Raw genomic sequence first — 14929 nt, 5'->3', positions numbered from 1 at the left:
TCTTGGCAACATAGAGTACCTCTAGGCCTTCCGATTCATTCAGGAGAGTGCATTCTGTCTTCACCCAGAGAGGTGGATCCGGCTTGCCCAGTAGCAGGAAGGTCAGTTGCGACAGTTGTAGTGCCAATGCATAGTGTTCCACAGAGGGCAGACCTAGACCTTTGCATTCTTGTTGCATGAGGAGTGTGATTTTGGACATCCTTGGCCGCATAGAGTACCATGCAAATTTTTGTATGCAAGCATCCACCTTCTTCAGCATTGGCAACGGTATTTGTAATGGTAACATACCAAGAAAGTATGTATAGCAGGGTAATGTCACCATTCAGACACCTTGTACCCTCCCCCAGAGGGAAAGTCCCAGCTGGGACCATTTCACGAAGTCCTGTTGGGTGCGGAGGAGCAGGGATTCCAAATTGTCATGTATCATGTGGTTCAGGCCCCTGTTGAGTAGTATCCCTAGGTATTGAAGGCGGTAACTTTTCCAGGAGAAAGAGAAGTTTGCCATGACCGTGCTGTTGGTCAATAGAGTCAAAGGAAGGGCCTCGCTCTTGCCCCAGTTCATTTTGTATCCCAAGAGTGCCTCATATTCTGTCAGGATCGCCCTTAGAGCTGGAAGGGAGTGAATAAGATCTGTAGAGTAAGTAATATGTTGTTGCCGTAGAGAGAGATCACGGAGCGGCCATCCGGGATAGCGACCCTGGCCATGGCGGAACTTCTGTGTATAAGCGCTACCAAAGGTTCAACTCCTGAGAGAAATAGCAGCGGTGATAGTGGACATCCCTGCCCTGTCCCTTGGTTGACAGGGAACGCATCAGATAGGAAACCCCTGCAATTGACCTGCGCTGTAGGTGAGTCATACAACCAGCAGACATTTCTAAGAAAACTATCCCCATGGCCGAAACGTTTAATAGTTTCAAAGAGGTAACCACCATTCTATCCTATCGAAGGCTTTCTCGGCATCAAGAGAGATAGCCACTGCCTCTTCCCTGGAGTCTCTAGCAGCGCAGAGTGCATGCGACAGTATGCGGAGGTGGTTCCTTGATGATCTTCCGGGTACAAACCCTACCTGGGAGTTATGACTAGGTAATGGTAGGACTTTCTTGAGACAGGCTGGCAACACACTAGCCAATATTTCAACATCTCCATTGAGGAGGGAGATGGGGCGGCAACTGCCACATAACAAAGGGTCTTTCCTGGGTTTTGGTAGACCCGCTATGGATGCTCTATTGGAAAGAGGAGACAGAGAGCCTGTCCTTTCCACGCCCTTGATGACTTCATACAAGGAGTCCACTATTTCAGAACCCGTCCATTTATAGAACTCTACCAGAAACCCATCCTCCCTGGGGGCCTTGTGATAAGGTAGGTTAGAGATGGCTTGTTTGATTTCTTCTTTGCTGATCTCTCTTTCCAGGAGCCCTCTGCCCTCCTCCATGAGACTGGGTATGTGGGCCTCTGTTAAGAACGTGGTTAATCAATCATGGTTCTCCATAGTTTCTGGGGTATAGAGGGTCTGGTAGAAGCATCCAAAGGCACCAGCTATATCCTGGGTGTGTGTAAGGATCGTGCCATCAGTAGCTCGTATAGCAGGAATGGCTAATGTTGCCTCTTGTTGTCGCAGATGGGCTGCTAGTAGGCGCTCTGCCTTTTACCCCCATTCATAACGCCTGCCCTTCAGCTATTATAGTGTGTATTTCGCCTGAGAGTTATAGAGGGCGTTAAGCTCCATCTTTGCTTTCTCAAGGCGGCAGGGTGTGGCCAGAGAAGGGGCTGCAGTGTATGCGCGGGTGCAGGATATTATTTCTTGTTCTAGGTTCCTTCTTCGAGATCTGTTCTGGGTGTTAGCAAGGGCAGCATCTCTCATGAACTGCCTTCTGGTTGTTGCTCTCACCACTGCACAGAAAACCTGAGGAGAGGAGACCTAACCTTTATTGTCGGTAATATAGGGAGTGACATGGCTGCGTAGCAGGTCCTTGCCCTGAGGTGTACGGTAGCGAGATGTGTTCAGCTGGCAGGGTTTCCGACCCAGAGAAATAAGGCCCATTGCTAGGGCTAGAAGCACAGGGGCATGGTCAGATATCGCCGCCTCCAAGATCCGGGAGTCCCTAATCATAGAAACCAGTTTATAAGAAATTAGAATATAATCCAACCAGGACTGGCAAAATGCAGGTATATTCTCGATCGAGCAGGTGAGACAGACGCGAATGGTCCACCAGAACATGATCTGATAAGACATCTTCCCACCGGGCCCTGTCTTCATTATTGCGATATCTAGTCTGCCCGTGCGGTCGAGGACCGCGTCGCAAGCCAAATTCTAATCCCGGCCAAGAAGATATTGAGTGGCCCCAATCTCTGTGAGGAGACGATTAAAATGCTGAAAAAACTAATGTTTGGTACCTGTGGGGGCATATACGGAACCGACACAGAGTGTGTGTGTACTGATTTTGAGTTTAGTAAGGACGTAGTGTCCTTCCGGGTCGGACCATGATTTGAGTACTTTGCACTGGAGAGAGCGACGAATAAGGATTGCAACTCCACATTTACTTGCGGTGTTTAGGCCTCCTGGCTGATGCCAAGTTATGATTGAAAGTGTGCTGGGACCCTGCTAACCAGGCCCCAGCACCAGTGTTCGTTCCCTAAACTATACCTTTGTTTCCACAATTGGCACAACCCTGGCACTCAGATAAGTCAATTGTGAATGGTATCCCTGGTACCAAGGGACCTGATGCCAAGGAAGGTCTCTAAGGGCTGCAGCATATCTTATGCCACCCTGGGGACCCCTCACTCAGCACATGCACACTGCCTCACAGCTTGTGTGTGCTGGTGGGGAGAAAAAGACTAAGTCGACATGGCACTCCCCTCAGGGTGCCATGCCAACTTCACACTGCCTGTGGCATAGTTAAGTTACCCCTCTAGCAGGCCTCACAGCCCTAGGGCAGGGTGCACAGGTGAGGGCATATGTGCATGAGCACTATGCCCCTACAGTGTCTAAGCAAAACCTTAGACATTGTAAGTGCAGGGTAGCCATAAGAGTATATGGTCTGGGAGTTTGTCAAACACGAACTCCACAGTTCCATAATGGCTACACTGAAATCTGGGAAGTTTGGTATCAAACTTCTCAGCACAATAAATGCACACTGATGCCAGTGTGCAATTTATTGTACCATACACCCAGAGGGCATCTTAGAGATGTCCCCTGAATATCACCCTGACTTCTAGTGTAGGCTGACCAGTTTCTGACAGCCTGCCACAACCAGACGAGTTGCTGGCCACATGGGGAGAGTGCCTTTGTCACTCTGTGGCCAGGAACAAAGCCTGTAGTGGGTGAAGGTGCTTCTCACCTCCCCCTGCCGGAACTGTAAAACCTGGCGGTGAGCCTCAAAGGCTCACCACTTTTGTTACAGCACCACAGGGCATCCCAGCTAGTGGAGAGGCCCGCCCCTCCGGCCACTGCCCCCACGTTTGGCGGCAAGGATGGAGGAGATAATGAGAAAAACAAGGAGGAGTAACCCACCAGTCAGGACAGCCCCTAAGGTGTCCTGAGCTGAGGTGACCCCTGCCTTTAGAAATCCCCCATATTAAGTTTGGAGGATTCCCCCAATAGGATTAGGGATGTGCCCCCTCCCCACAGGGAGGAGGCACAAAGAGGGTGTAGCTACTACCCTCCCAGACCTAAACACACCCCTAAATTTAGTATTTAGGGGCACCCAAGAACCCAGGAAATCAGATTCCTGTAACCTGAACAAAGAAGAAGGACTGCTGACCTACAAGCCCTGCAGAGACGACGGAAGACGACAACTGCTTTGGCCCCAGCCCTACCGGCCTGTCTGCTGACTTGAGAACCTGCAACCAGCGACGCATCCGACAGGGACCAGCGACCTCTGAAGCTTCAGAGGACTGCCCTGAACCAAAGGACCAAGAAACTCCCGTGAGCAGCGGCTCTGCTCAACTTCAACAACAACTTTGAAACTTTCTTGCAACTTTAAAGGACTTCACTCTTCCCACCGGAAGCGTGAGACTTCACCCTCTGCACCCGACGCTCCCTGGCTTGAGATCCAGAGAACAAACACCACAGGGAGGACTCCCAGGAGACTGTGACTTTGTGAGTAGCCAGAGACAACCCCCCTGGAACCCCACAGTGACGCTTGCAGAGAAAATCCAGAGGCTCCCCCAGACCGCGACTGCCTGTAACAAGGGACCCGATGTCTGGACCAAGCACTGCATTTGCAGTCCCCACGACCAGAAGGAACACAATCTCAGTGCAGGAGTGACCACCAGGTGACCCTCTGCCTAGCCCAGTTGGTGGCTGGCCCGAGAAGACATCCTGTTCCCTGCCTGCACCACCAGAGTGACCCCCGGGTCCCTCCATGGTTTCCTATTCAAAACCCAATGCCTGCTTTGAACACTGCACCCGGCAGTCCCTGTGCCGCTGAGGGTGTGTTTTGTGTGCCTACTTGTGTCCCCCCCAGTGCTATACAAAACCCCCCTGGTCTGCCCCCAAGGACGTATATATTTTTAGTTGGTAAAATAATGTTTGTTATTTTTATGTTATGTATATTTTTCATTTTATATATTTTATTTTAACTCATAATCATGTTAAGGACCAGCATTCTTTGGACCATAATGTTTTTAGTACATTCAATTATAACTGTGCAAATTTGATATTTCTGGGACCAATGCTTTCACCGCAATATTTTTGAACCACAATATTTTTGTGGCTGACATTTTGTCATACAACCCCTGTTCTATATTTGCATGTCCTTCCCAGTGGCGGCGGGTAATTTTAACAGGGAGGGTGGTGGTCGGCCACACATTCACACATAGACCGTGACTGACACCCATGCATTCACACACACACACACACACGCACACACACACACACACCCATTCACAGCACTCACTCACAAATTCATCCAGTCAGACATACATAAACACAGCAAACATTCAAAAACATAAAACTTACATGCGCTGCAGCTCGGGAGGGAAGCCTCGAAGGTCCCAGGAGGGTTGGGACTACTGCCTCCTCTCGAAGGCTGACCTTAGGTCAGCCAATGAAAGGAGGCAACACTCCCTCACTCATCACAGAGTGGTGTTATTCATTGAGACTTCTGACCCCACTCCACTCTCTGATAAGGTGGCCCTGATTGACACACTGCCCTTGGCACTTCAGGGCGTAAAATTGAAGCTCCAGGTCCGAAGCAATCAATGACACTCTGTTGTATGATGAAACTGTATTGGAAGGTTGAGGGTAATAGAATGTGGAGTGTAGAAGGCAGAGAGATTCTGGAGGTGCAAACTGGCATTCTTTGATTGGAGATCGTTAAGTACGGACGTGGACATTGCTGTGGAAAATAAACACTTTGAGCCTTATTCGTGTTGTTCGGATTTCTACACACTCCACCATAGGGAGAGGCACTTTTGCCAGGCTGAGGAGGTCAGGCCCACAGTCTGCATCTACATGAAGTACATGTACTGCTGTGTTACTCGATTTAGCAATATGGTGAGAGAGACTGATCCAAAATAGTCGCCTTATGAATGTGTGATTTCATCATTGTGAGTTTTGTGAGTTCTAGGCAGAACTGATCCAAACTGGCCCACTTCATTCAAACTTCATTCTTATATAATCGCTCAGTGTAACATCTAGGTTGCATCTCATTCACTGCTTCCTTCACGCACGCACCATGGTGTAAAGACGATGTGGCTTCTGTGCTAGCATCAATGTATATCCACTTCATGCATTGGTGCACACAGCCTCGTACAGTGTGACCCCAGCATGAACAAATTACGCTGACCATGCACAACTTCAGTCAATCTCCCCCTTAACACATGTCTGAGATGACTCCAACTCTAGTCTGCTCCATGTTAGCAGCACAGGTGTCAATTTCCGGTCGGGCACCTCGAAGACCTTCAAATTACTCCATACTTTGCCAGCTCATCACCAATGTTGCAATCAGTAGAGTAGACATGGTTAAATATTTTAAGCTATATGTTTCTTCAGCTACGAGTGAGATTAATTTACATGGAGCAACCAGATGGTACTCTCTGCTTCCAACTGGTTCACCACAACTGCCTCTCGTTCCCCTTCAAACGTCAGGAATTTCTCTCCACACTTTCTGTGTTTTGTACCATGTTCTCATTTCTAAGCTGGACTCCTCAACAAAACACCACTCACACCATTCTCCAACATACATTACATCATTTCCATGACACCTAGTGCTGTTGGATGTCTTGGCATAGACTATTCTCTCTGGTTGTGGATTAACACAATGGAGAGGCTTCCATTGGAGGTGAGGAGTGGTGATTGTCTTTGTGACCTTCAGTCAAAACAGTGCGTGCATATGATCAGTGAATCTGGTGTGTTGATTACAGTGTACACATTGGTATCACCCTGTCTGTGAGTCATATATCTCCACTGTCTCAATATCTGGCTATTCCCTGCACCAGCTTTTGTTTGTTCCCAAAACCTTTCCTGAGAAGTTTAAATGAACAGAGCCTACCTGACCCATCTGTTCACAATCAATACATTTACCTGCAATAGAGGAAGGGAGAGCAAGGCATTGCCAGTTGCATTCCCCCTCATTTCCCTATGCGCTCAGACAATTCTGAGTGCATGGACATCCGAGTTTGATGGAGATTCTCACCAGATTATAATCTGAGAGCCAGCCCCTGGCCTGCAGGAGGCTTCAAACTCTCAAGGCTTTGTTCAAGGCTGCAGTAGTCTAGGTTGTAGTGAGATTGTGGCTGTACATAGTTAACAAGGGTTGTTCAATGAGTTGGGAATGCATTAGAGATAAGGAAGAGGAAACCGCCTGTGATGATTCGCTATGATGGTGAGGAAGGTTCTATCACTAACTCAAGAACTGGGTTAGTGAGAGAGCTCACTAGAGGGAATCTTCAAAGTATGTTAATGCTCCAAAATGACCCCCTGGTCGTTATTGTTGATTCCCTCTTCATCCTAAGGTTCTTGAGTCCCCAGGAAGAGATGTCACTGGGGGGAGGAGTGCTGAAGTCATGCGTTACTCTCTGATGGCCACATTTCACACTTATTCAACTATGGCCCAATCAGTGTTTTAAAGGCCAGGTTCTGGCATGGCTGTTGTATTGTATTGTTTTGTTGTTTCATACCCTTTGTAATGCAGAAATGTGCATTTAAGGACTTGTCGCACACTACTCTGTGGGGTGCTATGGATAGAAGAGTGTTTATCCATCATGTGGGATGTCTGGGTAGTGCGTTGATGTGCCCATGGACCTCCTTTGTGCTTTTATTGTGTTTTAAGGCTGTGTAAAATTGAGGTGAAATTAAGTGGTGACAGTATGCTTAGATGTCGATACTAGTGTAGGGGTAACTAGAATGTGAGTGAGTACCTTGTGACCCATGTGGGAAGTGTACTGGTGTAAGGCATACATGGCTGGCACTGCTGATGCAAAGAACTTCCACCCTTTTTATTTGTAAGGTGTGGGCAATACCCGCACTTGTCTGATTTTTAGGTTTTTAGGTGTCGCCTAGACAGCTCATGCTCTTTATCTGCTATATTGTTTACACAAAGCCGACCTACCATTTGTTAGCTTCAGCGTTGCTCTCATTCCCTTCATCTCTGTTTGTTACGGGATGCGAGGCATTACGTCCTCTTATGTTTGGCCGTCCCCCAGAGTATGAATTAGGTCCATCCAGTGCTCCTGTTTGTTTTTTAGCTACTTTTTACCTTTGTGTTCAAGCACTCCAAATGGGTGCTTGGCCTTTCAGTCCATCTGCCGTCTGTCTTCCATATTCCCGTCCATGTAGCTTATTTTCCCCTCTGCTCGTCCCCCTTACATGTTGCTTCTTATCCCCCCACTCCCACCATGTACACTCTGCCACTGCACTCTACGCCACTGCTCTCTACTCTGCCCCACTCTGTCTCTCTGCACTGCACTCTACTCTCCCCTACTCTACTCTATGCCACTGCACTCTAAGCCACTCTACTCTACGCCATTCTACTCCATGCCACTCTATGGCACTGCACTCTATTCCACTCTGCACTTCTCTGCACTTCTCTACACTACTGCACTGTACACCATTGCACTCTGCACCACTACACTCTGAGCAATTCTACTCCACTGCACTGTATGCCAATCTACTATACTCTGGGCAACACTGCACTCTGCACCATTGCACTCTATTCTGCACCACTCTGCGCCACTGCACTTAATGCCACTGCACTCTGCAACACTCTACTATGCACCAATCCATGGCACTGCACTTATGCCACTGCACTCTATGACACTCTACTCTGCACCACTCTACTCCACACCACTGCACTCTACGTCATTGCACTTTACACTTCACCACTCTACTCTAGTCCACTGCACTTTATGCCAATGCACCCTGTGCCACTCTAGTCTACGCTGCACCACTCTACTCTACGCCACTGCACTCTATGCCACTGTACACCCTGCACTCTACTCCACTCTACTCTGCACGACTGCACTCTATGCCACCCTACTCTGCACCACTGCACCCTACACCACTGCACTCTATGCCACTCTAGTCTACTCCACACCACTCTACCCTATGACACCGCACTTTATACCACTGCACTCTACTTGGCACCACTTTGTGCCACTGCACTCTTCACCACTACACTCTACTCTGCACTACTCTACTCTGCCCAACTGCACTCCACCCCAGGCCACTCTACTCCGTGCCACTGAAGTCTGCTCCACTCTACTGTATGCCACTGCAGTCTACACCACTGCACTCTACTCTGCACCACTCTATGCCACTGCACTCTACACCACTGTAATCTACATTGCACCACTCTACTCCACTGCACTCTACGCCACTGCACTCTACTCCACATCACCACAATCCTCACCACTGCACTCTATGCCACTCTACTCTGCACCACTGCACTCCATGCCACTCCTCTCTACCCCACTTCACTCTACACCATTCTACTTTATGCCACTCTACTCTATGCCACTCTAGACCACTCCAAGCCACTCTACCTCACTCCACTCCAAGCCACTCTACTCCATTCTACTCCACTCTATGCCACTCCACACCACTCTACGCCATGGCACTCCACTCTAAGCCACTCCACTCTACACCACTCTAGTCTTCCCCACTCCACTTTACGTCACCATACTTTACTCAACTCTACTCTATGCCAATCCACTCTATGCCACTGCATTTTACACTACTCTACTGTAGTCTAACCTGTGTCACTCTACTCTACCCCAGTCAACTCCAGTTTACTCCATGCCACTCCACTCTACTCTATGCCACTGAACTCTATGCCACTCCACTGTACACCACTCCTGTGCTACTCCACTCTACACCATTCTACTCTATGCCACTTCGCTCTACTTTACTCCACTCCAAGCCACTCTAAGCCACTCTACTCCACTCCACGCCACTCCACACCTCTCTATGTCATGCCACTCCATCGTATTATACTCCATTCCACTCCACGCTGCTGAACAACGTGGCTAAAAGATATAGGCAAAACCAATATCTCTTGCAAAAGCAAAACCTATTTGTTTTTGACAATGCTTCTTTATTACGCCGGGTGCCCTAAATCTCAAGTAGAACACTGTTACTCCTGGAAATAAATACAAACAATTCTAGCTATCCACAAGTTGCATGACGTGACTGAGAACAGTGTCAAGAGGTGCCACAAAATTATAAGCTAAGAGAACTGATGATAAATAGAAGGGCTTAAGGATTTTTTACAGTCACAGTATTGATAAGCAGGGAACCTGGCCTAGAAATTGTTCTCCTGATTTCCACGGGGAGCCCTGCACACAAGACCAAGACCTCTTCCTCTGTCTGTTCTTATTTCTGTATTGGGCCTTTATATCACTCTAATCATCTTGTATGCTCGGTGTCACTCCAATATACCTGTGGACTAAAGATAAAAAGCAATAAATCAGTACTGACATCACAAGGGTAAGTTATGTTAAAGAGCATTGAGATTAACACAGTCTGAAGGGATGAAATATCAAGTTCAGAGTAAGCGGTGTATGGTCTGCATTTGTGCTGGTGGTGACTTGAGTTGGGGATTGATTATGGCTGGTTTGAATGAGCGCTCTGCACTTTTAATTTGAAATCAGAGTGCTCAGACCTGAAAATTGAACCAATTTATTTGTGTGATGTCAGTAAACCAGGTTATTGGTTTATCCCCATGAGTGCCGTGCTGTAGTCTGTTTGTCTGTATTAGCCGTGGTCAATTTCCAATAGTGTTTCTTGTTCATGGGTTTCAGTTTTGTTGTGCCCCAATGGAGTGCAGGGGTTGCTTGTATCAATGTTATCAGTCAGATTCATCTGCTCTTAGTTCACACTCTTCCTCCCTTCTCTCTTCCAGGTATCAATCTTCTTCTCAGACATTGTGGGGTTCACCGGCATTTCAGCCTCCTGTACCCCCTTACAAGTGGTGGAGATGTTGAATAACCTCTATGTGTGCTTCGACAGCAGGATAGACTCGTACAATGTATATAAGGTGCGTCCCTATTTAAATCAACTCCTTTTAATAGAATCGCATTCAAAACCCACATAGGTGCCCCTTAAACCAAACACAATCCACTTTCTACGGATTCCAGTCTCTGAAACAGCTGCCTTTCTTTGACAACTCAAAGGCTAATTTTCATCATTAGGTGTCTCTATGAGTCCAAGAATTATGATAGAAATGCCTTATTTATAATATGTCTTTGTTGCAGATATTAAAATGTTGCAACAGACGGGGGTGTAGAGAGCACATGGAAAAATGATGTCCGGGAAACTATATTCGCCCATTATCTTGCTGTCTGGTCTAAATGCACCCTACCTCTAGGTGGCATTGTATGAGGTAGCAGCAGGGGTCCACGTTCTCTAAAAGAGAAGCGGTCAGCCGGTTCTTCGCCTGCTAGGTGGAGAGGGCCTCAGACATGGCTTCCTGCACCATCAGAGCAACCTGTATCCCAGACCAACTGGGTGTGTTGCGGTGCCCCATTGGTGGACTGATTTGGAACACAGGATGGGCTACTGGGGCCCTGCATGAATGAAACAGTTGGCTGGTGAGGACCTACACATCGTGAGCCCTGGCCCGTGGTGAGTCAGCGGACTCTGCCTGGCTTCCAGGTTGGAGCTCCATGGCAGTGCCTCACTGGGGGTGCCATGGGCAATTAGCTGCAACGCCAAACTTTGTTGGCCCAACCTGACACTGCTGGGCTCTGGGGGGACCCTATTGGTGACACTTGGGTGTACTTGGCCTCTCTCTTGGTCCATAGGGTGGACTTTGCTGCGCGGTCTCCAGCCCCACCGGGGCCTGGACTCGCTGTGAGTGCCTGCTGGCGGTGTGTGGCCACTTCGTCTAACTGCTTGGGGGGGATCCTGGGCCTGGCTGCATATGGCAAGCAAAGGTGAGTGCCTGCTATATATTGTGCTTGGTCAGCAGCCTGGGGTATCATGGGGAAGGCAGACCGGGGTCAAAACTGCCTAACATTTGATGCCAAGTAAGCCACTAAGTCCCTGCATAACAACTCAATGGACCCGGTGCAGGACCCTGCACCCCTGCGCTTGAGGCAACGCTACAGACCATGCAACAGAGGCTGGCATCTATTGATGAGAAAATTGACACATTAAACTTGTGAATTGACCCTGTGGCAATGAAACTAGATAAACAAACAGCCCAAACTACAACAGCAGAACAACGCATATCCGCCACAGAAGCTGACTTACAAGTGGTATCAACATTTTTTTTTAATATGGAAAAAGTACTCACAGTTATCCAGGCCAAGAATGAAGTCATAGAGGCGCAATCCTGCTGCAACAGCCTGCAAATCACTGGCATCCCTGAACCGATTAACCCTGTCAGGGTGGAACACTATGTGGAGACTATGCTGACCTCTATTTCGGGCTCCAAAACCCTCTCGCAGTTGCTCACTTACCAACCCGCCTCCTGAAGCCCCTCTGCGTCCCATCATAGCGAAGCTGGTGAATTATAGGAACTGTGACATGGTCCTTCGGATGGCCTGTGAGATGGAGGATCTTACCTATCAGGGCAACAACATTGCTTTCTTTCTGGATTTCACAGCAGCGTTACAGGTGGCCCACAGAGAGTTTCTACCCAGCAAGAGGCAACTGCAAAGGCAGGAATAAACTATGCTATGCTCTACCTGGTGGGCTTCTGTATTTACCATCATGGGCATTTGAAGATATTAGCAATTTCCAAGGCGGCAATGGAATATCCTAAGTCGCTTACACCATGCCAATGAGACCAATCTGAATCTGGTCTGCATAATGATGAACACTTAACCTTTGTGCTTCCCTCTGTAACACAGACTGCCTGACTGTCGGAGCCAACTGGTGAACCCGGATTTATAAGGCCCTTTCCTGCTTTGCCTTCTCATACAGTCGATATGCCCGAGCCATACTGCCTCCTCCCCTCCCTGCAGGAGCACCCCGAACATATCTGAAGTTTTGGGAATTTGTAGTTACCAGGACACGTTTTTGGGTAGGGGGAACATCGTTGGCATGATTGGGATGCTAATGTGGGTAGAGGGTGGGATTGGTATTTATTGTCTTTGTTGTCATAATAACGCTGTTGACTGTTGTTAACAAACCTGTAGACCATACATCACAAATGCGGTGCTTCATGTGTGCTCCTTCACTACGATAAGATGACAGCTCTGCCCTGTGGTCGTATCTTGCTGTTAACATGGAATGTCCAAGCCTTAACAATCCATGAAAAACAAAACAGGTGCGGATTTATTTATATTACCACAATATCAATGTTGCGCTTCTGCAAGAAACGCATTTGACAGGACAGGCTGTGCACACCATAGGCACACGTTGGTCAGCGCACAAGATAGCTTCATCCTATTTTCGGGGGGTCATTATACCAGTAAAAAAAGGGGTATCCTTTTCTATTACCCACACCTTAACAGATGATCAGGGCTGATAAGTGATAGTACAGGGAATCCTCTGTGGTACCCTTGTCACTCTGGTGACTACACATGGACCAAACATAGATTATCCCAATGTTTACATGCTGCTATGGTGCCAGCTTCTCCAGCTCAGAACAACCACCATTATATGGGGCGGGGAACTGAACACATACCTGGTCATAATATACTTGACTGATCAGCACTGACAGACTTGCATGGTAAACAATCCACCAAAGTTCTCCGAGCTGGGATGGAGGATCACATGATCGTTGACCTCTGGAGACTCAGACATGCCACTCGGCAAGAGGGCACGTTCCCTTTTTCTGTCCACGGGTCATGGTTCCACCTGGACTACTAGCTGGCTACCTGAAATGTCTGCACTAGGGTATTCAATGTGTTCTACTTACCTAAAACATTATAGAATCATGCAGTGATGCGCCTCACATTGGTAATACTAACTCTCACCCCCACACAGTTCATGTGGAGATTTCACCCGACGACCCTCTTAGACCCTGTGTTCCAGTAGAAGTTGTGCTCAGTTATCAACCGATATTTTACGGATAATGTACAAAATGCACGAAATGCTAATTAAAACAAAATTGCAACAGACGACAGTTCATGTTACCCTTTGTTTTTTTCACCCTCCATTTTCCTTTCACTTGACCACCTCCTAACTTCGGTGACAAAGCCTGTAGTGGAGAAACCAGTCAAATTAGAAAATTCACCTTGCCTTTATAAATATGTTTTTTAGGGTGTTAGCACTTGCGTCTGCCTTCTGTTTCTATTATTCACTTCACCTAGGACAGTACAGTGGGATGGGATGGGTACGCTGAGCTGTTGAAGAATGTGTGTTCCAGGCCCATGAAGCAAACGTAGATTTCCCTCCGACTCACCTGTGAAGTGATAGAGCGGTCCGTAGAAATAATTTACTTGTGTCCGGACGCTCTTTAGGCCGATGAATCTTTTGACTAAGTGGGAACTCTCTGTACTCTTAATCGATCAACTCCCTCTAATCAATAATCAATAACGAACATAGGCAATACCTTGATCAACATAACACTTAACAATTAATCCAGAATACATTTCGGCGAACCCTGACCTTTCAGTCAGGAATAACCACACCAGTTTATTGCGAAGTTAGTGAATTTATTTCCCTATATTAACAAAGCTAGCACGATATAAATGTGTCTCAACACCAAATGATAAACATAAATGAACATTAATAGCTGTCCATAGCGGCGAAACAAGTGCAATCTATGTAGCATTTGAATCACAAGGCATTCGATAATAGCAATGCAAATCACTAATACGATAATCTGTAATGAACTAATTGCATACATTTAGTCAGCATAACAAGATCTCAAATTGCATCGTGTGACATATGGAATCCTCATCTAACCTCAAATTAGCATCGGCATGTGGGTCTTCATGCAAAAACAATTTAGCAACATTAATTTAGAAAACTCCTAACTAGGGGTCTTATCAAAATCAGCAGTTGGTTACCTAAAAGAAACACAATGCAATTGTACAATTTCCTTTCATATTTACCAATTACGATCAGCATACAAGGAAGTCTTCGTCTCACAGGTACCGTTTCTCGATCAGCATGGGACGGGACAAAAGGGGCAAGGGTGGACGGGGCAAATGCCTCACGGCGGCAAAGTAAACTCCTACTTCATGCAAAGGGCATTTCAAAGTTAAAGTCTCTAGGGCAAGAATCATTAAAGTCTCTTTCTCTCGATTAGAGAAAGCATCAAAGTCTCTCAAAATGGCGTCGCAGCAAAGGGGGCCATAATAGCTACGGAGTCTACAAAATGGCGGACATCGAGCTGGTAATGCTGGCAGAAGGCTCTCTTCTCCTTTTGCACCTGGCTTTTATAGACAACAGTTCAAATCCAGTAGGGTCTTCCATTGGAGGGTTCATAGGTTAGCTTCAAATTATCCAATCACAAACGACAGTTCTCAAGCTTTTACTTAAGCATACATTATCCTTGGAGATGGGTACGCAAGTTGCAACATTGTCTAC

The sequence above is a fragment of the Pleurodeles waltl genome, chromosome 6 (genome assembly GCF_031143425.1).
Source record: "Pleurodeles waltl isolate 20211129_DDA chromosome 6, aPleWal1.hap1.20221129, whole genome shotgun sequence".
NCBI lineage: Eukaryota > Metazoa > Chordata > Amphibia > Caudata > Salamandridae > Pleurodeles > Pleurodeles waltl.
This window is presented reverse-complemented; position numbering follows the sequence as displayed.